We start from the raw sequence: 26,733 nt of genomic DNA, 5'->3' as shown, positions 1-26,733 counted from the left end.
GGTGCAGTGTGTGATATGAAGGTGCATGATGCCAACTTCGGAAACCCAGTACTGAGTACTACAGACAGAGAGCCAGCATTCCCCGTAGACACAGCCGCCGTCCTGACCTCATGTCCCGGCCTCTGCTGCGCTGTCTGTGCAGCGTTTTGCGCCTGATAGAGCCGGCAGGTGCGCCCCCAGCTGCTCGGTAATGTATGCACGCCCTGGAGCACAGGCTGAGGCAGGAGGCACATTGCAGTGCGCTGCTCTCTCCAGCCTGCACTTGTGGCGATCCTCCCCCATCCTCAGCACGCAGCATCCTCAGCTCCAGCATCAGCACCGCGACAGCATCGGCGGCGGCTCCGGACGTGCCCGGGACCGGCAGCTGCACACACCCCGGCATCTGGGCAAAACTTGTGCTGGACTTGTGCGAGGATTATGCGCCGCTGCCCCGCGTATTAGGACTGCGAGAGCCAAGTCTGCTGCACTCTCTCCTCACATCCAAGGTGGCAGCCTCTTCTCTCCAGCATCCCTCTGCCTGACTCCCACCTGCCCCCCAGCACCCCATACTCCTTCCATCTCCTCATCCCACCTCCTCTGCCTGCAAGTCAGCCTGGCTGCAAGTCACGTGTCAGTGCCCAAGGCAGACACCAAGAGGGAGAGAGAAGCTCCTCAGTCCTTGTGCCACCGCCATACTGTATTTTACACCTAATATCCCCCTTTTTATTGCATCCCTTTACTCCCACAGGGTGAGTACCATCTCGGTGATTTCTTGTCTTTTTTTTTTTGTCTTGTTTTGTTTTTTTTTTTGTTTTTTTTTCTTGTTATTATTTTTTCTAGCACTTGTGTAAGATGGGAGCTGGGGCATGCTTTTTAACCCTGAGTGCAAGTTTTTCTAGCAGGCTGGGTACTAGAGAGAGAGGAGCTGCAGCTCAGAGTTGCTGGGAGACATCCACAGCTCACTGTGTGCAACTGGTTTTCATTCAGGATGTGAAGTAGATGTATTGCTTTTTTGCGCTTTTATTTTTCCTTTTTTTTTTAATTTTTTGCTTTTTTTCCCACATATCTAGAACTCTTGTTTCTCTTTTTCAGCTGCTTTGTCTTCTTTACAACACAGTGTTTGCAAGAGTTTGTATTCTTCTTCTACTTCTTCTTCTTGCAACCTCTCCGGGTGCAAGATCTTCATTTTCTTTCTCTTTTCTTGAACCCTGGCCCACCCCCAAAAAAGCACAATTTTTTTTTTTATTATTTTTTTTATTATTTTTTTCTTTCCTCTAATTTCCAATTAACCCTTGACAACTTTTTCTTAAAAAACAAAAAATGTGGTCATCATTTTTTCTTCTTCACTCATTCAATAGCCATTGACTTTTGATTATTTTATTTGTCCTCTCCTGAAATCATTTTTAAGGTGTATATATATATATATGTCTATCTGCTCTGTGAAGCTATTTCCCATTGATGGCAGTGGAAGGTTTTTTTTTTTTTCTGGAAAAAAAATGAAGTGCGGTTTGGTTTCCTTGTCAACAGAAGATGAAGTGAACATCTGAGACGCTCACAGTGCAGGTACTTCATCTCTTGAAGGCGTTTCCACTGTTTGCAATCAGGATCTAGCTTATGGCAGCATTCTACTATATGTGCAGATTTGTGCCGAACGCGGCGTTCACACTTTTGGGACACAAGTTGTTTTATATATGTACATGCTTAGGTTTATTGTTTGTAAGCAACAAGGACATGTGAGTCTCCCAAAGAAGTTGAGACTTTTTCTTTACTTGTAGCTAATGGCAGATCTGAATTTCAGTTGACCTATTGACAAGTTCATGTCCATTGTCCGCCGAGCTAATGTCCGTGTAGAAATGAAAAGACATCCTAGAAATTGTTGTGGGGTTAACCTTTTGTTTGCAGATCTTGCAAAGATCAAATAACAGAGTGGTCATGTATTATGGACTGTCGTGTCAATAGATAATAGATAGATAGATGGATGTATGGATAGATAGATGATAATAGATAGATAGATAGATAGATAGATAGATAGATAGATAGATAGATAGATAGATAATAGATAGATAGATGTATGGATAGATAGATGATAATAGATTGATTGATAGATAGACAGATGGATAATAGATAGATAGATAGTTGACAGATAGATGAATAGATAGATGATAAATTAATAGATATATGATAGATTAATAGATAGAAGATAGATAATAGATAGATACATATGGTATAGATAGAAAGATGATAGGTAGATAGAAGATAGACAGATGGTAGATAGTAGATAGATAGATAGATAGATTGATAATAGATAGGTGATAAACAGATAGGTGATAGATAAATAGATAGATGATAGATAGACAGATAGATTGATAATAGATAGATAGAGAGATAGATGATAGATAATCTATCTATCTATCTATCTATCTATCTATCATCTATCTATTTATCTATCACCTATCTATTTAGCTATCAACTATCTATTATCAATCTATCTATCTATCTATTATCAATCTGTGTATCTATTGACAGATAGTTAATGCGATAGATAGAATATAGACAGATGATAAGAAGATAGATGATAGCTAGTTGATGCGATACACAGATAGATACATAGATAATTGATACGATAGATAGAATATAGACCGATGATAAGAGATAGATAAATGATAGAAGATAGATGATTGATGCGATACACAGATAGATACATAGATAATTGATACGATAGATAGAACATTGATAGATGATAGATAGATGACAGACAGATGCAAAACTGTTCCAAGTTTCTCACTAGACGATTTGTCCCGTCATCCTGGCATTCTGTGCTTTGTGCTTCTTGATAGGACTGTGCAAGTTTTCACGATGCCATAAAGAACCTGAGTTCTTCCCTCCTACATGCACGTTTCTGTAATATTATGGCCATTGTTTCTCAGTATCTGCGATTATTTAGAACTTGTCCTTCCTGAAGATAAGCGCATACTTTACATTACTGCACTTCCGTCACCCGCTGTCTAGGTTTTGCCGGAGTTATGGCCGTTGCTTTGCCAATAGCTGCACAACATCATACAGTAGTTTAGTACTGAGCATGAAAGCCATCGGTCAACGAGGAGACGTTGTTGCTCCAAGCGGTTTCAGTCAGGGACGGTGACGCTGTCATTTAAGGGGGCGACATATGACAGCCATGATGTAGATCAAGACAAATAAGGCTAAACGCATCCCCTTTATGGTAGGCTAGAGAATTGTATGTTCAAGTCAGTTAGAAAGTCAGGTAGTGATGGGTAAGTCAAGTGTACAAGTGTGTGAAAAGAACTTGTCATAGTATTTGCAACCTGGTCGAAAAAGACGACCGGTATGACCTGCTGTATAATTTATTAGATCTGCCCGGGTTATTTTTACAATGAGATACTTTGGTCAGCTATAAGTTTAACGCTCGTCCGCTCTCGAAGTGTAACTTAAAGTAACTCGGTCAATGTCATGTATCGCTACATCCTTCCCTATGAATGGCACTAGGGTTACTTAGGGACAGCTCCATAGACCACCTGCTGGTCCCGTCATGTCCATCTTTGCTCCGTGTTCTCACTTTTCTGCAGATGTCATTATTCTTACAAGGAGTTGTGCAGTTTAAATAAATCTAGGTGATTGTGATATCAAGTCACACAATTGTGTGAGATACAGTCTGTAACCTTTGCTTATGGTTTTGATGATCTGTGATTTCTGCCATTAATAGCTCATTCCTGCCATGGTCATGTCATGGTCTAGGAAACATTGAAATGGAAAACTGATACACACAGCTTATAGACTTGTTATGATGCTTTTTAGGGTTAAAGAATAAATGCTGTAGAAATATTGCTATCTATGACAAAGGACTGGAAGGAGACAGCTGGTTCCGCACTGGAATTTCCAGGTTTTTGAGTTTTTAGAGTTTTCCATATTTTAGGAAATAGAAATCTTCTATGCAATGAAAAGTTAGGCAATGTTCTAATAGACTTTCTGTATCTAATTCTTTGCAGTTTTAACAATGTGTGCTCTCATGCATTGAAAAGAAAGCCTGGATGTTATGTTTTAAGTAAAGGCTCCCATATTTTCTCGGAGAGCACTCAGACCAATGTTATACTACGGGGCAGTGTAGTTCTGCGTTTCTTGTTTCATGCCGATCCGCAATTTGGATCACGTGCAACCCTACCAGTCTATGGGGGCGTGTAAAACGTCAGACTGCAGACACCCACAATAGAGAAGATGGAGAAATTAAGTTCTCCATCTTCTCCACACCTCCTCATCTGAGAGAATCAGATCGCAGTAAACTGACACTCAAACTCGGAGTTTGAGACGAATGTCATTAGCTTTATCATCCCGATTCTCTCGTATGAGAGGATCAGCGCTAGTGTGACCCCATCCTAAGGGGTGGGCTCAGACGAGCCTGTGAATTCTCTAGATATTTATGTCCAAAGATTGGGGATATGTCTTTATTTGTGACTCCATGCTCAACATGCTGTGTGATATTTGGCAGAGTTAAAACTATTGTTCTTTCATTCAGAAAATGGAGAGCGAAAGCGTGTGTTTCGATTTATTTCCCCATTGACCCACAGTGGACCCAAGTATCTCACGTAAGTTAGCCCATTGACTTAAGTTGTTCAATGAGTCCATTGTGCCCACAGACTGAAGATATCGGTCTGTAGTAGCTTTTACGTTCCAGGGTGGGTGCCTTAAGGGCCTGTCACACTAAGCGATATCGCTAGCAATATCGCTGTTTCTGATACTTACCAGCGACCGGCTCCCCCGCTGGTTATCGCTGATCGCGCGAGAACATTCAAGACCACTTCTCGTCGTCAGCTTCCTGCGGCGCTTCCTGTGGAGACACGAGCTACGAGCGTGGAGCCGGGTGGGAGGATGCAGGATCGCCTAGTGTGACAGGTAAGTAGCGACCCCCGTCCCCAGCGATGTCGCTGGTGAGATCTGCCTGTGTGGCAGCTCACTAGCGACCACTTAGTGATGTACCAGCGATCCTGACCGCGTCATATCGCTGGTCGGGATCGCTGGTACATCGCTAAGTGTGACAGTATCTTTAGTGTTATCAGATCTGCTCTACATCAAGACATACACCTCTATACATGACCCGTATATGGGACCAGGTTCTCTAAACATTAACCTAAAAAGACATCTTAAAACTCACGGGGAAGTAAATGATATGGAGAACTTTTGGGAACATTTTTGTTTCTTTTTCTTTACTTAATTGTTTTTATATTAGACTAAAAATCTTTTTTCCCAGTTGGATTTCATTAACAATTTTGCACTAATTGACTTTTACAACTTCTTCTCTGCCCTGCACATTGCTGGCTGTTCAATGAGTTTACTAGTGAGAATCGGTCAGCTTATTCTGAAAGGGAAGTCTGTGACTATGCTGTCATTTTGTGAATTCCTCATTATCCAAGCTGATTTAAGAAGTGACGATGGAACGTATTCGGATAAGGTGTTATTGGAGCATGCCCGTGGGCAACCCGAGTGCCTTCAGCGTGCCGAAAATTATGTTCGAGTTCCCACGGCTACATGTCTCGCGGCTGTTAGAGAGCCGCAACACAACAAACAGGCAAACACTGCATGTGTTGCCGCTGTCAAACACCATATCTGAGCACGTTCGCTCATCGCTAGACCTAAGGTCTCTGCAAGCACAACATTGATGTGGTCTGCAATCATAAACTGAAAAAAGTCGGTCAGAAAAAGGCAACAAACTAGGAGCTCAGATAACTCATCCTGCAGGCGGCAGTAGACAATGCAACACAGAGAATAACAGAATATTATAGGTAGATGGTTGACCCAGCTTAGGGGAAGGAATATTTTTCCCTATGGAGAAAATTGTCTTCTACTCTGTGGGTTTTCTGCCTTCCCCAGGATCAACAATGCAGAACAGCTGCACTAAAAATAGGCTGAACTAGATGGACATAAGGTCTTCCTTCAGCCTTCAAAACTATGTTACTGTGTTACTATGTTAATATGGAAGGCAAATGGGGCAACATTTGTTATGAAAATCAAATGCAAATTATTTTTTTTTAGCCAAAATACATGCAATTAAGTAAAAAATGCACCTGCTGTTGTAAATATTCTTTAACATGCAAAATATTTGTATTAGACAATAATTGAGCTTAATTTGTTAAAACCAGGAAATCCCTTTAAGGCTGTGTTCACATGATGCATTTTTGCAACTTTTTTTTATACGTTTTTTATGCAAATTTTCACAGTACCAGCAAAGTCTATCAGATTTAAGAAATCGCAAGCACACATCTTGTTTTTTCATCCTTTGGTGAGCTGTATTTTTGCAAAATACAGTATGTCACTTCTTTCAGCGTTTTTGCTCTTTAAAAAAAAAACGCAGGTATAATTTTTTTTAGAGCGTTTTTGATGCCAAAACCTGGTGAAGTTGAATCAGATTATTTTCTTATGCACCAAACGTTATCAGCATGTACAAGACACAAATGTACCCTGACACAAATGCACCAGAAAGTCAGCGAAAACGTTGCAAAACCTACTGTTTTGACAATACTTCTTTATTTCCAAAAGAGCAAGTTTTGACTGCGGAAAAAAACGCATAAAAAATGCAACGTGCGAACATAACCTAAGTTTTGAAAAACACTCAAAATAAGTCTGAGCTATAAACCTGGGTGTCATAGAAGACTCTCACTTTTGCTATAAAAAACAATAAAAACAATACTGCTATATATAGTATAAGTAAAAAAAAACACAGGATCACATCTCCTAAAGTTACTAACAAATAAAGTAAAAACAGAAAAAAAACTATTTAAAATATAAAAAAAATTCAAAGTCAAATTACCCCCCTTTTTTCGCAGTTAGCAATAAAGGAATGATAAAAATATACATAGTTGGCATCACTGCATCTAGAAAAGTCCGATATATCAAAATATAAAATTAATTAACCCGATTAGTGCATGCTGTAAAGAGGAAAAAAATCAAAACAACAAAATTGTGTTTTTTTGGTTGCCGCAATAATGCTATAAAAAAAATACAATAGGGTAAGATCAAAACATAGTATGTACCCTAAAATGATTTAAATAAAAACATAATCTGGACACAGAAAAAACAGCTCCATTATTACTAATACAAAAAAGTTACAAGTCTCAGAATATGTCAACACAAGGCAAATTTAAATAAAAAAAATTACAAAATGCTGATTTTTATTTTTAAGCTAATAAAATTGTAAAAAAAAAAAGCAAACTATAAGTGTTTGATATTTATGCAGTTGGACTGGAAAGGTCACTGTTTTATCTGTTGCATATCTGCCAGTTCTCTGAATGCTGTGCTGTGTGTAACCCCGCCCACACCACTGATTGGCAGTTTTCTGTGTCCACTGTGTATAGGCAGAAAGCTGCAAATGACCGGTGGGGGTAGTATTATACAGAGCTCATGTATATGGATGATTACATGGCAGCAGGTTTACTAGGCATCTAGTGAAAATCTCCTGCTGATAAAACTGTGATTTTAACAAAACTACACTAAACCGCCCAGCATGATGAATATCACTGGAGTAAGGATCTCTGTCTTTACATTATGCTGCTACATGATTAGGAGACAAAAACCTAGTGACAGGCTTCTTTTAAGTAGGAATGAGCAGACCCGTGGAAGTTCGGGTTCTGGTCCTCAACCCGAACTTTATTCCAAAGTACGATTTGGGTACCAGAACTGTACCCAAACTTGATCCAGAACCCAAACCCCATTGAAAACAATGGGGACCCAAACTTTTAAGCTGCAAATTTCTCTCTCTGCAACGATCTTACTCCAGAACTTGGAACTTTGCAACAGACTTCTGAAAGAAGTTTGTGTTAGGCGCTTAGCACGGGATGCTAACTGTCCGGTACGAACCTCGTCACTTAGTTTGGGTTCGCTCTTCTATGCACATTTCCACAATCTCTATTATGTAAGGCTCATGTAGCAGAAACTTTCTTTCTTAAATCTATGAAATATCTCTTTCATAAACTCTTGGCGGGAAATAGTTGTCACTAAGGATACCGTTTTTGCAATTGATTCTTGCTAGCAGTGCTGCAATGCAAATTTCCTCTTTGCAGTACGAAAGAAGATATCTCATTAGCACCACCTATTGCAGGTAGTTACCTTATAATTAAATGTCTAACATTTTTTCAAGCCTTAAACATGATGGTAGTTTGGTTGGCTGAATGAGTCACCTATTCTAGGTAGCTACCCTTCAAGTTAAAGTCTTACATTTTGACAAGCTTTCGAGCATGATCAGGGACTCGGATAACACAGGGTGACTTACTACCTTACCCAGAAAAATTGCTATAACTTCTAAAAAACATGATCTATAGTACTGAAATTAGAACTTAGAAATTAGAACTGTACATACCTTGATTCATGAGAAACTGATGTTTTAAAGCAGATGTTGAAAATGTCCACCGTTCGCATTCAAGCATGCCTGCATGCCTTGTTCCTTATTAGCGAATGTATTCCGCAGGATGTCTGGAGTCGCAGCCTGATTTTATTGCTGTATACTCTCTTAGAGTACCTGTAATGTTCACTGATTGCCACTGTATACCCGACCTTTCAAAGCTCACCAAAGGAAAAAATCTTCAGGTGTCAAATCAGGCGACCTTGGTGGCCACAGTTCTTTGGAGATTACTTTGTCATCAAAGAAGGCTTCAGTCTCTGTCATGCTGGCAACCATCAGTGACACTTTTCACCATCCTCTTGGAAGTAGCCCATTCTAACTTCATGTTCCAAATGAATTAACAAAGGTTTGGAAGATTTCCATGTACCCAGCTGTTGTGACTGTTGATTAAAAAAAGGTGCCAATTATACGTCACCTGGAAATGGCACACCAACCACCAACTTTTTCTGGAAGTAACGTCATCTCATGAAGCATGTGTGGGTTGTTAGCTGGGTGGTTTGCAAATTGACGTAGCCACCTAGGTGAAGCAGGGCTTCAGCAGTGTACCAAGTGTAGTACAATATGTTTTTTTTCAGCAATGAATGTCTGGAACTGCTGACAATAACAAATTATTTTTTCTTGATCGGGCACTTCCAGTTCCTAAATGACAGTGATTCTGTACGGGCCAATACGACATTTCTTGGCCATTTTTTGACATGTGGAATATGACAGACCTATCTACTGGAAAAGTCTTTACAAGGATTTACGGGGAGATGCCAGAAGTCAGTACTTCACATCTTGAATTGCTTCCTCACACATTTTCGGACGTCGTCCATCAAACCTATCCAGTAATGTTCCTCTACATTCCAACTTATTCACAAATGACAGAATACACTATTTCAATGGCAGATTTTGATTTCCATACTTCGAACCTTAGAAATTTAATTTGGCACCTTTTTAAAGACTACACCACAGATAAACTACAGACATTGCAGAAAGGCGTGCCGCAAGTCTATCTTGTAGTGGAGACTACCGGCAGGGCGACAAGTCAGTGAGACCACTCAGCACGAGGATGTTTCTCGTCGCTGTCGCTAAGGTTCATTGTATTTTCACTTTTCATGAAGTTTGTACAGTCAAAATTTTAATACGGTTAACCATCTATTTTAGAAGTTACAGCAATTTTTTCAGGTAAAGTAGAGAGTGAATTTTGATCATTTTTTTAATTAGGCATGTTGCACAGCTCGATCATTTTGGATAGATGATGCTAAGGTGCCACTGACCTCAGTGATAACAAATGTATTTATTGTCTGGCTACAGCCAAGCTCTGTGTGTATCAAGTTCAACATATCTTAACGCAGGAGGTTTGTGCACAGATTATATGTTTAGTTAGTACAACCCCCCCCAAGGAATTCCACCAGAACCGCGTGTTGTGGGTTGCACCACGCGATCTGACACAGGGATATGTGTAAGATTTAAGATTTTTCATATCTTATTCTATGGAGAACTGTAACTATGGTTTCAGGAAAATTTGCAGCAGAATTTATGTGTCTGCCTCTAGCTCCTCCCTCCTCCTATACCCTCCATAGAATATAAAAAGCACCAACTTCCATCTCCTATCTCATTATTGAGAAAATCAGTCTTCACTGAGTATAGATTTTACTGATTTTACCCATGAATTAAGAGTGAAAGAAACAATTTTTTTCTGATAAGATATATTACTAAAATTGCCTATTTTGATGTGTACTATTGATTTTTTTAAATTAAAATGAAAGTGACAATTACTCTTTAAAGAAGATTGTTTATGCTTTCAAAAGAATTTCCACATCAGAGCGTCTTATTAATAATGATATCGATTGCAAGTTCATTATAATGTAAAGCATAATTCAGATGTCCAACCTTCGTGGGTCTAGTGCAATCTGTAATTTCTGGAGGAGCTGCACATCTCCTGATCTGAACTCAACAGTGTCATATTGACCCATTACATCGTTGAGTTTGGTTGAGGAGATCCGTGGCCGGTCTAGGAAAAGATGGTCTGTACTCGCATCGTAAAATAAGGAACGTCTGAAATCCGCCTAAGTTTCAACTATTATTTACAGTATGACTGCTAAGTGTATAATGTCATCATTCTGCTGTAACATTAGAAGCCATCATTGACTGGTAGATCTGACTCCAATTTCCAATTTATTGTTAACAAGTTTTGAGGATTCTAGTGGAAGGATGACATCCTGTACAATCCTAAATATTACGGTAGCTATATTTATAACAAAATATCAAGTGAAATTCCCTCTTCCAGTTACACATAAGTGATGTTTCTTCGCTCTGCTTCCCTGTTAATCAGTCATCACTGATCTGGAAAGTACTGACTCATTGCTAGTTGCCAGTCATGTTAAGAACAAAGGGAAACAGATGACTTAACGTAAAAGAACTGGAGGAGTTATTGCAGGAACACAAAGAAATACAAAACGTAAAATTCAAGGGAAAAAAAAAAACCTGAGAAGCACCAGGTCTAGTCTATAAGGTTTTTCTAACTCTATACATACCGTGTTTCCCTGAAAATAAGACAGTGTCTTACATTATTTTTTTGCTCCGAAAGATGGATTAAGGCTAGGGTTGAGCGAATGTGCTCGTCACTCAAGATTTCCGAGCATGCTCGGGTGTTCTCCAAGTATTTTGGGCATGCTCGGAAATTATGTCTGAGTCCCCGTAGCTGCATGATTTGCGGCTGCTAGACAGCCCGAACACATGCAGGGATTGCCTGTTCATTAGGGAATCCCTACATGTATTCAGGCCGTCTAGCAGCCGCAAATCATGCAGCTACGGGGACTCAGACATAATTTCCGAGCATGCCCAAAATACTTGGAGAACACCCGAGCATGCTCGGAAATCTCGAGTAACGAACACGTTGGCTCATCACTAATTAGGACTTATTTTCATGAGATGGCTTATTTACTTTCCATGAACAACAATCCACATTTATTCTTCAACAAAAAATAAAATATTTATTCAAATATAATCATGTCATCACACATGCACACTGCACATAGACATGTAAATACACACACTGCAAATGCACATGTATACACAAACTGCACATAAACACACATATACACACACTGCACATATACATGTACATACACACTGCACATGCACACATGGATATACATGCACACTGCACATACATGCACACACACTACATATGCATACACATGTATAAACACACATACTACACATACATACACATGTATTTATGCACACTGCATACCAGCCTATCTCCTCTACAGTTCCTCTAGACTTCCACAGTTAAAAGACCTTTGGTGTCATCAAGGTCAAATGACTGTGATGTCACGAAAGGTCCTTAAGCAGTCTTAACCTTGGAATAGAAATGTTGGGGGCCCATAAGAGAGTGGAGTCCCTGGGTAATTGCCCAGTTTCTTTTCCCCCTCAGTGCCAGCCTTGACTGTAACTAGGGCCTATTTTTGGAGTAGGGCTTATACATAAAAATCCTGTAAAATCATGCTAGGGTTTGTTTTCAGGTTAGATCTTTTGTAGGGGGAACCATGGCAGTTCTGTTACAGAATCTGGTATAGTTTTATTAGGATCACTACAACATAGTGGACCATGGCAACAATGTAAAGATGATACAGAACTATTTAGTAACATGCTGAAACAGCCAATGCTTATATTTTTTGCAGAATATCATGCAATGGTAAACGTTACTTATAAGGATGTTAAAAATAAGCACTTCAGAAAGGGACAAGATATTTTAAGTATCGTAGATCAAAGGGTGTATTCACATGGAAAGTCCTACAGATCTCTAAGTCACTAGAGGAGGCTTCTTGAGGCACCATATTCTCACCTAGAGGCAATTCTCAGCATGCCTCTGTATAGCATTAAAGGCACTCAGAGATCTATTACGGACATATAGAATTCTATGGTCATGGCATAACAGATGTTTATCACACAGATACGGAATACCGTTGCAGCTTGAAGTATAAGGCTGTAGATCTTTTATGGACGTAGTTTAAATATTTTTATCATACAATAAAACTGAAAACGTTTTGTTTATTTTCTCTCTTTGAGACCATATATGTTCCAATACACCTAATGTAGAGAATGAATCAATTTGTAAGCATATCAAAATGGTTGCACTCTGTGTAATAAATTTGGAGAAGTTTGGTGTACAATGTGTGATATTTTGTGCCATAAGGAATTCATGCAGCTATATAAACATTTCTGTATTTTGCAAATAAGGTGAAAACTGCTACTTTTTCTCTTAATTCTACAGTAGTACTACTATTATTATTTTTATATTACTACTACAATATTATTACTATTACTTAATGCCACTGCTGCTACTGTTACTACTGCTGCGGTTGTTAAGCCTGATACATGCTCATTATGCTCACTTCCTGCTATGTTCACTCACTTTCAGCGCTCTCCTTCACCAGCGCTGTTGCTGTTGTTGCCCTCCTGGCCCATAATATGAAACTTCACCATTGACATCCGTTTGTCATGACACAGGACGGGGTACGGGGTTTTTTCTCCCATCCTGGTCAGGTAGGGGTTAAGTTTGTTTAGCTTCTCTTTGGTTCAGGGAGGGCTACTTAGGTCTGTTTCTGGCCTGGTTCTGAGTCAATGATACTTCTGCTTACCCAGCTTGAGTTGCTGACCCAGGTTATCGTTCTGATATCATTGTGCCTCTGTGTGTTTGTGTTTTCCAGTGTATGACCCGGCTAGGACTCTTCTGTTTCTTGATTCGGTACTGATTTGTACTCCTAGGTTCTGATTCCCAGCTCTGTCCCTGACCACTCTCTCTCTTGCCCTTTGGACCCGCGCTTTCGTCTGGCTACAGACTTTGGCTTGTCCCCCACCATCCTTCTGTCTCATCCCTGGCTATTGCTCGTCTTCCCAGCTTCTGACCTCGGCTTGCCTGACTATGTATCCGATGCTCATCAAGCTGTCGTCTCTCATCCGCTCACGGAGCTTGACTCCGCCCCCAACTGGCTCCTCCCCTGCTGTCACATGATCTGCCAGGTCCTGCTCCGTGTACCTCACACACTGCGGTGTGCGTGCATCCCCTGACTGTCCTGTCTCACGTGCAGCGACCCCTAGAAAGACACGCAGCGTGTGTGTGTCTTTACACGATTTATGAGCTGGTCTGTGTATTTTCTTCTCGGCTCACATCTCACCTCATTCACTCACTTTCAGTGCTCGCCATGACAGTCGTGCCAGTAACCCTTTACTGTCCAGATGACAATTTTCATTTCCACTCGTATTCTTTCGTTGCCTCCATTGTTCTCCAATGTCTTATCAGTACAGCATGCAGTCATGTATTTTCTACCTGCATGTCCAGTAAAGTGAAGAGGGCAACATACTGTCAACCTGGGTCCATAATAACTCAGCACAGCCACTCCCTTTTGTGAAACAATTTGGCTTATTTACAAAAAAAAATGGATTAATGCCGCAGTCACACATTTAGTATTGAATAAGTATTTTACTCAGTATTTGTAAGACCAGGAGTGGAACAATCAGAGGAAAAGTATAATAGAAACAAGTCACCACTTCTGTATTTATCACCCATTCCAGGTTTTGGCTTACAAATACTGAGGTAAAATACTGACCAAATACTGAACGTGTGAGCGTGACACTATTCACAGATTACGTCACTGCTGCAGGTATACAATACATTAATGTCTGCAGTATTTGTCAATGGTTTAGGACTTTCTATCCCTTTCTCTATTGCTGAGTCGGGAGCTTTGACATGCTCCCACTATTTTAAATCAACCCCAAATGGTTGCTGCTTTCTTATAGGCTGAGACACGCCTGTTGTGATTGGCTGCGCTTTACTTTACGATGTGATAGGTGCAAGGAATTATGTGGAAGCCCATGTGGTCATGCCTAAGGTCATGTCAGCCTTGTGCGGCTCACACAACCCTAGGTAATCTAAACAAAGTTGGCAGAGCTCTTTTAGGCAATTCATACATATCTAATTGCAAATTGTTTGGACTTTCCAGAACTTGAGAATTTCATGAAATTCTCACTTAAATTAATTTTCCTTTAAATCAGTTCACTTATCTTTAGTAAAAAGATTTGTTCATCACCATTTGCACAGTTGCCGTTTGTTCCATCGGTGCATCTCCCCATCAAGCTTCTGAAGAATTTCCTGTAGCGTTCCCCGTTGCTTTCTGTCTCTACAGGCAGAGGTTATTTCATATCTAAAAGTAAAGGATGAATCATTGTTCACAAATGGTCTTGAAACTTTTTAATACTCATCGTAAGCTGTACAAGTTGTTTTTGCAAGATTTAGAAGTAGGTTCATGCGAAATAAAAACTCACATGTTAGCTGGAAGGTTTTTTTGGTGTTTTTTAAATTCAAAATACTGCTGAAATATGCTGCGTTTTTAAGTGGTTTTTTAATATGTTTTTTTTACATATTTTTTTATTTTGCACATACTTGTATTTTTTTCTGGTATTTGTGAAGTATTAAAGAATACCTCATGGAGAAATATATCAGAAAATAATAAAGTAGCTAGAGCATCTGCTTTGATAAGAACGTCATTTCCCAAAATTTCATTTTAATAGTACCATTAAATCAAAATGTTGTATGTATAACAGAGGTGGTCAATTAATTTTCCCGAGGACCACATGAGGGACCGTGACTGTTGAGGAGGGCCAAATCAATAAGCTGAAATAAATTCTGTCAATATTAATATTAACTTGCTCATTATAATTATTATTTGATATTAATATTAATTGTATCATTTAACATTGAACAGGATTATATATGCAACAATAACCCTACATACCGCATGAGCCCACACACTTCCCCCTATATACAGTATGAGCCCCACACACTGCCCCCATATACAGCATGAGACCACACACAGCCCCCTATAAACAATATGAACCCCACATAGTTCCCTATATACAGTATTAGCCCTCACAAAGCCCTCCTACAGTGGGGGAAATAAGTATTTGATCCATTGCTGATTTTGTAAGTTTGCCCAAGATAGGTGGTGACCATGGTGGCCATTTTGAAGTCAGCCATTTTGGATCCAACTTTATTTTTTTCAGTGGGAAGAGGGTCATGTGACACATCAAACTTATTTAGAATTTCACAAAAAAAATGGTGTGCTTGGTTTTAACGTAACTTTATTCTTTCATGAGTTATTTACAAGTTTATGACCACTTATAAAATGTGTTCAAAGTTCTGCCCATTATGCTGGATTGTTAATGAAACCCTCTTCTCCCACTCTTGACACACTGATAGCAACACCGCAGAAGAAATGCTAGCCTAAAGGTGTCACCCATCTTGAAAAGTTCCCCCCCCCTATACTAATGTGCCACAAACAGGAAGTTGATATTACCAACCATTCCCATTTTATTTAGGTGTCTCCATATAAATGGCCCACCCTGTAGATTCAGTTCAATACTATAGATTTTAAAAAAATACCTTATGCAGCGTTTTTGAATAAAAAATGAAAATAAATGACACTATAAGCACCACAGCAAATCATTTTGCATTTGGGTTCTAAAGCGCTCAACTAGTTTTCATCGTTTTCATCGTTGTGCGAGCGACAACTGAACCAGCAGTTCTGAAATTAAAGCTATCATCAGAAAATGACCTATTATTTAAATCAGGATTTTGTGTATATTTTATTTTTTTAATATTATGATCTTTATTAAAATAACAAAATAAATAATCTTACAATATTCCCAATAGTCATTGGCGCTATCTTATATTAAGGAATGTGCAAACGTTGCGGTTTTTGATGCGATTCCGAGACGTTTTTGGACGCACGAAATTGCCTCAAATTCTCAGTGCGTTGTGCACACAATTTTTAATCAATGGGAAATTCAAAAACGCTGTCCACATGCTGCGGAAAAAAAAAAGCAGTGTTTTATTTTCCGCAGCATGTCAATTCTTTGTGCGGATCTGCAGCGTTTCTGCACCCATTGACTTGCATTGAGTTGGGTACTTCCGCAGCAAAACCGCAGGTCTAAAAAAGATCTATAGATATATCCATAGATCAAAAATGCGCAGATTGTTACCTGCATTTTCTGCCAAAAGGTGCAGATTCTGTGCAGAAAATTCTGCAGGCAAATCTACAACGTATGCACATACCCTAATACTACCTGTCCTTTCAGGAATTTTTTAGCAAGTAAGGCTCCTTATTATTATCGGCAGAATGTTAAAGTCAAAAGAAACCCCAGTGATCAGTGTGAACATGGCAAGATATCTATTTTTTATCTTTTAATACAAAATATGATGTAAAAAAAGACGTTACCAAAAAATTAAAATACAAAAACCTAATTTAACTAACTGTTTATTTTCTGATGATAACTTATGTTTAAAAGAAAGTATCTACTGAGACTTCACTTGAGTCTTCTACACCTCATAGAGTCTTTTATTTTTTATAATGGAACAGAGATTTGAAATTCCTAAAGCTACTGTGAAGTGGGAACCTAGCCTAGCTCCACTTTTCCGAAAGTCCCAGAAAGGGATATTTCTATACAGTAAAACAACAGTAATCATTCCTTAACTTTAAAATAAAAATCCAAGTCATGTACAGATGGCAGATTTTGAAAAGAAGCAGAAGTGTTAAACCCCTTACTGTTGGGGTTCCTCAAGGATCGGTTCTAGGCCCCCTCCTCTTCTCCTTGTACACTGCCCCTATTGGTCAAACAATCAGTAGATTTGGTTTCCAGTACCATCTCTATGCTGATGACACCCAATTATACGCTTCTTCTCCTCACATCACGCCAGCCTTTCTAGAAAACACTGGCGATTGTCTAAACGCTGTGTCTAATATCATGTCCTCACTATATCTGAAACTGAACCTGTCAAAGACTGAACTCCTTGTGTTTCCTCCCGCTACTAATGTACCTACACCCGACATTGCCATTTCCGTGTGTGGTTCCACTATTACTCCCCAGCAACATGCCCGCTGTCTTGGGGTCATACTTGATTCCGAGCTTTCCTTTGCCCCCCACATTCGATCACTGGCTCGCTCTTGTCATCTGCACCTCAAAAACATTTCTAGAATTCGACCTTTTCTTACTTTTGACTCTGCAAAAACTCTTACTGTTTCTCTTATTCATTCTCGTCTCGACTATTGTAACTCTCTTCTAATCGGTCTCCCTCTTACCAAACTCTCCCCTCTCCAATCTGTCTTGAATGCTGCAGCCAGGATCATATTCCTCACCAATCGTTACACCGATGCCTCTACCTTGTGCCAGTCATTACACTGGCTACCCATCCACTCCAGAATTCAGTATAAACTTATTACCCTCACCCACAAAGCCCTCCATGGCTCAGCACCACCCTACATCTCCTCCCTTGTTTCAGTATACCACCCTACCCACGCCCTCCGTTCTGCTGATGACCTGAGGTTAGTATCCTCAATAGTCAGAACCTCCCACTCCCGTCTCCAAGACTTTACACGTGCCGCGCCAATTCTTTGGAATGCACTTCCCAGGTCAATACGATTAGTCCCCAATCCCTACAATTTTAAGCGTGTCCTGAAAACGCATTTATTCAGACTGGCCTATCGCCTCAACACATTAACCTAACCTATCCCTGTGTGGCAGAGCCAAAAGTTTTACCATAACCAGGTTCCCAGCATCATGTTCCCACATGCTTTATGCATCCATTAGCCCTCTGTGTCTGTACTGTTACACACTTAACATTATGGCTGGTCCATACAATCAGGGCAACTGTTACCACCCACCTTTCGTGTCTACCTCTTTCCTCATAGACTGTAAGCTTGCGAGCAGGGCCCTCACTCCTCTTGGTATTTGTTATAATCTACTGTATGTGATTATTGTTATGCTGTAATGTCTATTGTCTGTACAAATCCCCTCTGAAATGTAAAGTGCTGCGGAATATGTCGGCGCTATAAAAATAAAAATTATTATTATTATTATAAAGAAGAAGCTGTCAAATGAACTGTAGCTTCTGCTTATTATCAACTTCAGGAGAGTAGGACTAGTGTGCAAATATGTCAAGTTTCCAAACTACAGGGGACTGACCTTATTCACCTTGTCCAAATTGCTGTACGAGTAAGAAGAAGGTATTCACAATCTTGTGTCTTGGGGTTTGGGTAGAACTTCTAGGACTGTCATAAGAGAACCAACAACACATGTATTATCAATGTACTGAAATAATGTGTGATATCAGCAATCTAGAACTTTAAACAGAAAACACAGTAAATCATCAAGAACAATCCTTTGCAGTATAGTTAAATGGGTTGTCCATTACTTGCTCTTTTGAAAACCCCTTCTCAATTACTATTACTTCAAGTAATATAAAAACAGCTTGAACTCACCTTCAATGCCGGGAGAGTTCCAGCGATGTCGACACAGGGTTTCCCAGAGCCTGTGTGACCATGCTATATCACGTGAGCCAATCATTGGCTTCTAATAGTCCCCTTCACTCTTGTTCCCTTCAGACGAAATTGAAACCCGTAAGAAGAGACAACTTCTACTGATCTCTGACCTGCTCCAGATGTCAGTTTTGTCTGAAGGAAGTGAAAGTGAAGAGGTCCTTTAACGGACACTGATTGGCTGTAAGGTGGAAGGGACAGCTCCAACACGGGAGGTGAGTACAGGTTGATTTTTAATTTACATGGTTGAATATGGTTAGTGAGGAGAGGCTGCTCAAGTAGTGGACAACCCCTTTAGAAGAAATGTACACAGGTACACATGCTATCCATGATTTTCATGGATAATACTCATATTTGTTATAGTCTATGTGGCCATTCAACATGTCCGATTTTTTTCGCCGGCCAAGTATTCAAGGGTTGGATCAAAATCGGCAATGCAAGTCGAATGGTGCCTGAAAAAAACAAACAAACTGCACTTGTATTAAATTCGAGTGTGGTTCAGTTTTCACAAACTGTCAGAATGGAGAAGGTGGAGAAATTTGCTTTCCTTTTACATTTTTCTGCATACAAGAAAATTGGATGACACTCATACCACATACATATCAAACTTTGATCAGATCTGATCACGCCCCTCGAAGAAGCAACTAAGCGAAACACGCGTTGGGGTCTCCCTGTTCGCACTCCAGACAGGTTGGTCTTTGATCTTATATGTATATATTGCCCTATATGTCTACATTGAATTTTTGAACCACTGAATCTTATATTTTTGTAGGTCCTTTTTTGGGTCCACACATATTGCACTATCGCACTTTGTTTTGTATACCACTTATATTTTGAGAGGTATTTGCTGTTTTACCTGGGTATATAAATTTACTTCACGAAGGTCTCCTTACGACCATACACTTATATATATATATATATATATATATATATCTTCTTGCATTTTATATCTGGCAGCAATCTCCCATTTGTTTTTTCATACTGATGGTTCACTATGCATATTGGCTGACTGTGAATTTTTGTATTATTACTAGGGTTATATTTGATGTATACAGACTCTGTTCACATTTGTATCGACCTGTTTTGAGTGTGGCATCTAGGTGTCGCTGATTTCCTTGTTCTTACTGTTCTTACATTGCTATATTATATACTACATTTTCATAACTAATTTTGTAACAGTAAAATTCTTATATTTTATCTATTGCTCTTTTGTCCTATTTTTCCTTTTTTTTTTTTTTTTTTTAAAGTTTGATCAAAGTATGATCTTAATAATCCATCCAATTTTTTCATACACAAAAAATAGTGTATGCGGCCTAAATAATTCTTTAGAATGAAACCTTTTTGAGGTGAACATCCAAAATTTCTTTGAAAATTTGATGTCTAGAGGCTTGTTCTCTTTAAAGAGTATGCTGTATCAGTGTGCATACCAATATATTATTGTGGTCTTCTCAAACATGTGTTTTTTTTTAAGTAGTTTACCAGTTTATAATGTATTTAATTTCATTACTTTCTATTAAAATAAAATCCAAAGAGGAGTACTTTAGGCTAAAAAAAGAAATGAACTGGAGTGTAAGTTGGTAAACGTGCAATGTGTAGGATCATGTTCACACTGGCAAATTAAACAGACAAAACTTTAGCTAGAAACAAAATTAACACATGCTATAAGCAAGTAAAAAATGCCTGGGATTGACTGCAGTGGTCAGATGACTAGAAGAGGGTGTCATCGATTTTTCTCTGGTAACAAGCACCTGCTGAACTGCCTGCGCTGGACTCACAGGGTTTAGTTACTGACACCCAGCGCACCAGTATTTACCTTTGTCCGAAATATATTTTCCTTTATAATCTTCAAGAATTTATTAGTCTCAAGGCTAACACCAGATAAAACATTTTTTTAAGAAGCCCTCTCATTAGCATTTTCCCCTAAACCTGTGTATATACTGTACGTACTGTATGCAGTGTTAATAAAGTCAATGATTGCTGTCTTCTCCGGTATCTAGCGCTGCTGCGCTCCTCTTCTGTGTCACATGATGGCAATTCAGACTCTATGTGACCCAGAAGTGGTTTTTGCAATGTAAGGGCAGTTTCACACGTCCAGATAATTCCGGTACCGGAAAAACCGGTACCGGAGCTATTCATGTCCGTGTGTCCGTGTGCATACGTATGCCATCCGTGTGACATCCGTGTACTATCCGTATGTCCGTGTGTACCATCCGTGTGCTGTCCGTATGCTGTCCGTGTGTCCGTGTCCGTGGTTTTGAACAATTATTTTCAATGTTAACCCTTTGACTTTTAAAAATGCACACGGATCGCACACGGACAGCATCCGTGTGCGGTACGTGTTTACATGGGCCCATTGACTTGTATGGGTCCGTGTGATCCGTGCTGTTGCACAAAACCGGACATGTCAGGGTGTTTTGCACATTGACACACAGTCCGTGAAAGCACGCTGACATCTGCATAGACACATTCATTCGAATGTGTCTACGTGTGTCAGTGTCTCCGGTACGTGAGAAAACTGTCACTACACGTACCGGAGACACTGACGTGTGAAAGTGCCCTAAGGAGACTTCCAGCTCATACACAGAGCATAGCGTGACCTGGAGAGTCTGATTTGCCATCACATGTAACAGAAGAGGAGCAGAACGGTGCTGAATACCGGAGAAAACAGCAATTGGTTAAACTGTACGACATAAATTTACTCCGGTTTAGGGAAAAAATGATAATGAGAAAGCTGCTTTAACAAATAGTTAATCCCAAGGGCACAGTCAAGGAAAGATTGCAGAACATAGTTTAGTCACCCTCTAATATTTACATTACATAAATAAGGAAATATTACCAGAAATGGAAAGACTTAATTTTACTTTTAAAACATCTTGAAATAGAGTTAAAAATGGAAATGAATTTGCATTTAAATGACTGAAGAGCAATTTGAAATGGAAAAAAAAAATCCTGCAGGAAATATTCACCATGGAATTTTGTAACACGTTATCAAATTACAGCTTTAATAGTTTTCTCTAAACCTCATTGCACAAACTAACACTATGAAAATTATGAATGGGCATCAGGAAGTCAGAGGCAAATGAAAGTTAGAGAAGTTTATTGGCATTCAGCTACAAATAGTAAATGAAGGATATAGAAAAAAAATATTTCTATATAGATAAATATCAGGGGTGTACATAGAAATAATGAGGCCGTATAGCAGAAGTCTCCACATAGCCCTCCAAACAGTATGACGGCCCCCACATATTTTTCTAAACAGTATAATAGCCTCCCATATAGCCCTCTAAACAGTATAATGGCAGTTACATAGCCCTCCACACAGCATCATGGCCCCCTATACACCCTCTAAACCATATAATTCCCCCCACAAAGCACCCTAAACAGTATAATGGCCCTCACTTAGCCCTCCATACAGTATAATGGCCACTACTAGATCACACCTTCAGTATTGCTTACCAGATGTATTCATAGGAATGACCACATTTCCATTGTCCACCTAAGGCTTTGTTCACACCCTTATTGGAGCCTCTGTTGGAAGCCACGATTGCACATTCCTTCATTTATGGTATGTGCACATGCTCAGACGCCGAGCCCGCATCTTTCCCAGCAGATGATGGGTAATTTAACCAGCCAACATACGACTTTAACAGCCGATGGTAGAGCAGAGATCATGGTTGTTAACATATACATGCCAATCTCAATCTTTGACAATGGCATTTAACACGTGTCAGCATGTGGGTGTGTCATTCCACATGCCCATCGGCTTGCACGTGACGTCATTGCTAGGCGAAGATGGGTTGCTATGACAGCCAGGGGTCTGCTGAAAACCCCCGTGCCTGTCATTATGATACTCCTGTGAAAGCCAGCGTTTCACTGCCATTCCTAGGAGATTATAATTTTCACTATACATAGCACGTACAAAAAATAAATACATAGAAGTTAAAATCGGCCCCTTTTTTAAAAAATAAAAAATGCACATATTTGGTATCGCTGCATTCATAAAAGACTTGATCTAATAAAATAAATACCATATTTTTCAGATAATAAAATGCACTTTTATGATCCCCAAAATTAGGAGGAAAATGGGGGTACATCTTATAAACCGAATACTGTTCTTACTGAGGGGTCAATGCAGTGAGCCTGGAGCTGGGGGTGTTGCGGTGGTACTGTGGTGTACGGTGGTGGTACGGTGGCAAGCAGTAGTCATAAAGTGGTAGTACGTCAGCGAGCGGTGGTGGTACAAATTTCCAAATTATTTTCACCATTTAAGTGAAAAAAAAAACTATATTTGTTTGGTATCTGTGTAACTGTACTGACCTGGAGAATCATATGGCCAGGTCAGTTTTTCTGTAAAGTGAACATGGTAAGTAAAGAAACCAACCAAAAATCAATTGTGGAACTGTACTTTTTTTTGCAATTTCAACACACTTGTAATTTTTATCCTGATTTCTAGTGCATCACATGATAAATTGTAATGTGTCTTTCAAAAGCACAGCTCGTCCTGCATAGTACAAGCCCTCATGCGGCTATATGTATGGAAAAATATCAAAGTTATGGCTCTTGGAAGAAAGGCAAGAAAAAAAAAGAAAGCAAAAATTGCCCCTTCAGGAAGGGGTTAATGACAATGAAGATATCCTGTTTGTTTTGACTATTCTCTAATGGAAAGGTCAGAGAGGCAATTTTTGTAGAAAATATGTCATAGGCCATTTGAACTGAAATAGGTGGGTAATATGCCCTGAGTAGTGATGAGTGAGTATACTCGTTGCTCGGGTGCCCTCCGAGTATTTTGGCGTGCTCGGAGATTTAGTTTTCGTTGTCTCAGCTGCATGATTTGCGGCTAATAGACAGCCTGAATACATGTGGGAATTCCCTATCAAACAGGCATTCCTCACATGTATTCAGGCAGCAAATCATGCAGCTGAGGCGACGAAAACTAAATCTCCAAGCATTGGAGGACACCCGAGCATGCTCTGAAAACCCCAAGCAACGAGTATACTCACTCGTCACTAGCCCTGAAATATATAGTGGAAAGATTTAGAGGTTTTTCAAAAGATTTTTGGAAAAAGATACTACTACTTAAAAAATATATCAGCCTCCAGAGTTTCTTACTTGATTTGTCCTCACCGATGATGTCACTGAACTTTTTCCTTTAATCAGTTATGCAAATAAATAGTCTGAAGCTGTGAAAGCCACGTCTCCATTGTTCCTAATTTGATGCTTGTCTTGTACATTGTTTCTTTTGATTGCATGATTTTATTCAATCCTTCAAATCAAGCCTTGCTGCAAGATAAATGGGATTTCCAGCTGTCTTTTTTTCTTTTTTTGTCTCTTATTGAAAGTCTTTTTCCTTGCAAGCTGAGCCATCCTGTCTATTTTTACTTCTCTTTCTGCTCTTTAATGTTTTCACTTCGCTTTATAATAATGAACTTTAAGCGACTGATTAATCACTAAATGTGTACAAATTGACTGAATATTTTGGCGCAACATTTAAAAGAAATGGTAATGGATACTTCAGTGTATTAGCTTTTATTTTCCCAGATTTTTTTTTAAATACATGATCTAATTGGACGGCCATAATTTTGAAAATCTAGGGATTGAAAGCAATACAGTAAATAAAAATTTGGTGGGTTTTTGGAAGGGTTATAAGGCAAATAGGTAAACCACAGTGCAAAATTGTTTCAAAATCTGGAAAATCTAGATGAAATGTATAGAACTTGAATCATACAAGAATTTATCCAAGTGATATTGAATTCTTATCAAATTTTATAAATATTATTTTTTCTTCAAAATTGTGAATTTTTGTAATTCAGCAAAATAGAGATTAGGTGATATTTAAAAGGCCATCAAAAAGTTTTAAAATAGCAACATACTTATACTCACCTTACCATTCACTTCTCCAGCCAATCCACTCTTCACCATCCCCCATGCAATCTTTGTTGCATCTTCGTACTGTTGCCATGAGCACTGAAATCCTGGGGTTCTTCACATTAGGCCGGTTTCACACGTCAGTGTCTCCGGTAAGTGTAGTGACAGTTTTCTCACGTACCGGAGACACTGACACATATAGACCCATTCAAATGAATGGGTCTATGCAGATGTCAGCAGGTTTTCACGGGCCGTGTGTCTGTGTGCAAAACACGGAGACATGTCCGTTTTAACACGGACATACGGCCCGCAACACGTGCTGCACACGTGCACATATAGAACTGTTCACACAGTCCTCCATGCTCACGGACGGCCGCCAGGGAGAAGCAGCTACTGTAAGTGCTGTTCCCGGCGGCTGGTGTTGACTGCGGCTGTGATTCTGCTCTCCTGCTCTGCTGGCAGGAGAGCAGAATGAATGAAAACCCGATGTGGGGTTCCCCTCATTTTCATAACTAACCAGACGAAACTTACAGCTGGGGACTGCATCCCTCAGCTGTCAGCTTCAGCCAGGTTGGTTGTGAAGAATAGAGGGGTCCCCACACTGTTTTTTTAAATTATTTAACTAAATAATTAAACAAAATGGCGTGGGGTCCCCCCTATTTTTGAAAGCCAATCTGACTAAAGCCGACAGCTGAGGGTTGATATTCTCAGGCTGGTAAGGGGCCATTAATCTTGGCCCCCCCAGCCTAAAAACAGCAGCCCCCAGCTGCCCAGAAAAGGCGCATCTATTAGATGCGCCTAATCTGGAGCTTCATTCATTCTGCTCTCCTGCCGGCAGAGCAGGAGAGCAGAATCACAGCCGTAGTCAGCACCAGCCGTCGGGAACAGCGCTTACTTTAGCGCTTCTTCCCGGCGCCATTTGTGTGGTCCTGATGCGGCACACGTGCGGCACATGGTTGCCACACATGTGCCACACTGAGGTACCACGTGTCCACACGGACACGGATAGCTTCGGTACCAGTTTTTCCAGTACCGGAATTATCTGGACGTGTGAAACCACCCTTAGGCCAGGCTTTCCGATACTGATGAGGCCCACGAAGTGCACCATGACTTTACACACATGATTAAATCACAAATATGCCCCAAATAATGTTAGTATACTCCATCCACCTTGGGGAACATATATACCACACACATGAGTAGGACCATTCCAGGCCTCATTACAGATGAAGGCCCACAGATTTCAGTGCTTGCAGTGGTGATAAGAACATTCAACAAGTGCCAAACTTGGAATGGAGGGGCCAGAGATGTGAGCGGTAAGGTGAGGATAAGTTTTTTTTTAAAAATATTACATTTATTATATTCTTGGGTCTAGAATATCATATTATATGATATTTGCGTAAAATATCATATATCCTGAGAAAATCTGGACAATCTAATTAACTTGAATTTTGCCTGATCTGCTCTTCGCTATCCGCTATGCATCCCAACTAACTCCCATGTGTCTTAGATTGTATACAATATAAATGATTCAACTTTATAGATGTATTACTTGTAGGATAGATTACAATGCTTCATGGAGGAACTGTATTTCCAAGCACAACCTTTCCACTCAACCACAGGCTGATCTTCACAAGAGATCTCAAATGGCTGCTATGGGAGGCCTTGAGAAGGCCCCCAGCTGCCAAGCCAAACAATCGGTACCCTACGCAACGCAGTGGTCATCAGAAGTGATGCCAGCTCTCTTGAAGAATTTTAAATGCCAATATCACAATTGACATAGGAGCTAGCCTTCCTTATATCAGTCAGCTATGTAGCACAACCGGTATTCATGCTGCATGGTGCGGACTTAGCTCCTGAGCCCATTCCATACATTAATATCACATTTCCGCCGATCGTGTACAATGATCGTCACTAAGAAGTTATGATTAAAAGATGTGATATAACTATTGGGACAGGAAAGTTCCAGTTGTGGCTGGGCCCTGCTGCATGAGAGGACTTATAGGGAGGCCTTCAGTAAAAACTGACCAAACACATGCATGTGATGCACCATTGGCATGGCCGAACAGTTTTCTATACTTTCTCCCCTACTGGATTTCTATCTACCTAAAATCTCAGCTT

The 26,733-nt window shown here is 39.8% G+C and overlaps 1 protein-coding gene across 3 annotated transcripts in view; it reads left to right on the top strand.

Moving 5' to 3' along the window:
* The first annotated feature begins 241 nt into the window (after positions 1-241).
* Positions 242-26,733, top strand: part of RALYL (RALY RNA binding protein like) — a 937,349-nt gene continuing 910,857 nt past the window's right edge. Inside the window, exon 1 of one of the 3 annotated variants that reach the window (XM_073550584.1) lies at positions 242-728. The gene's annotated coding sequence lies outside the window, so the exon portion shown is untranslated. Of the gene's footprint in view, positions 729-826; positions 1,543-26,733 lie in introns of those variants that run through there. The other 2 variants (XM_073550582.1, XM_073550583.1) reach the window with 2 other exon arrangements.

The sequence above is a fragment of the Dendrobates tinctorius genome, unplaced genomic scaffold (assembly GCF_039654945.1).
Source record: "Dendrobates tinctorius isolate UK_male_01 unplaced genomic scaffold, ASM3965494v1 ptg000165l, whole genome shotgun sequence".
Taxonomy (NCBI): domain Eukaryota; kingdom Metazoa; phylum Chordata; class Amphibia; order Anura; family Dendrobatidae; genus Dendrobates; species Dendrobates tinctorius.
This window is presented reverse-complemented; position numbering and strand designations above follow the sequence as displayed.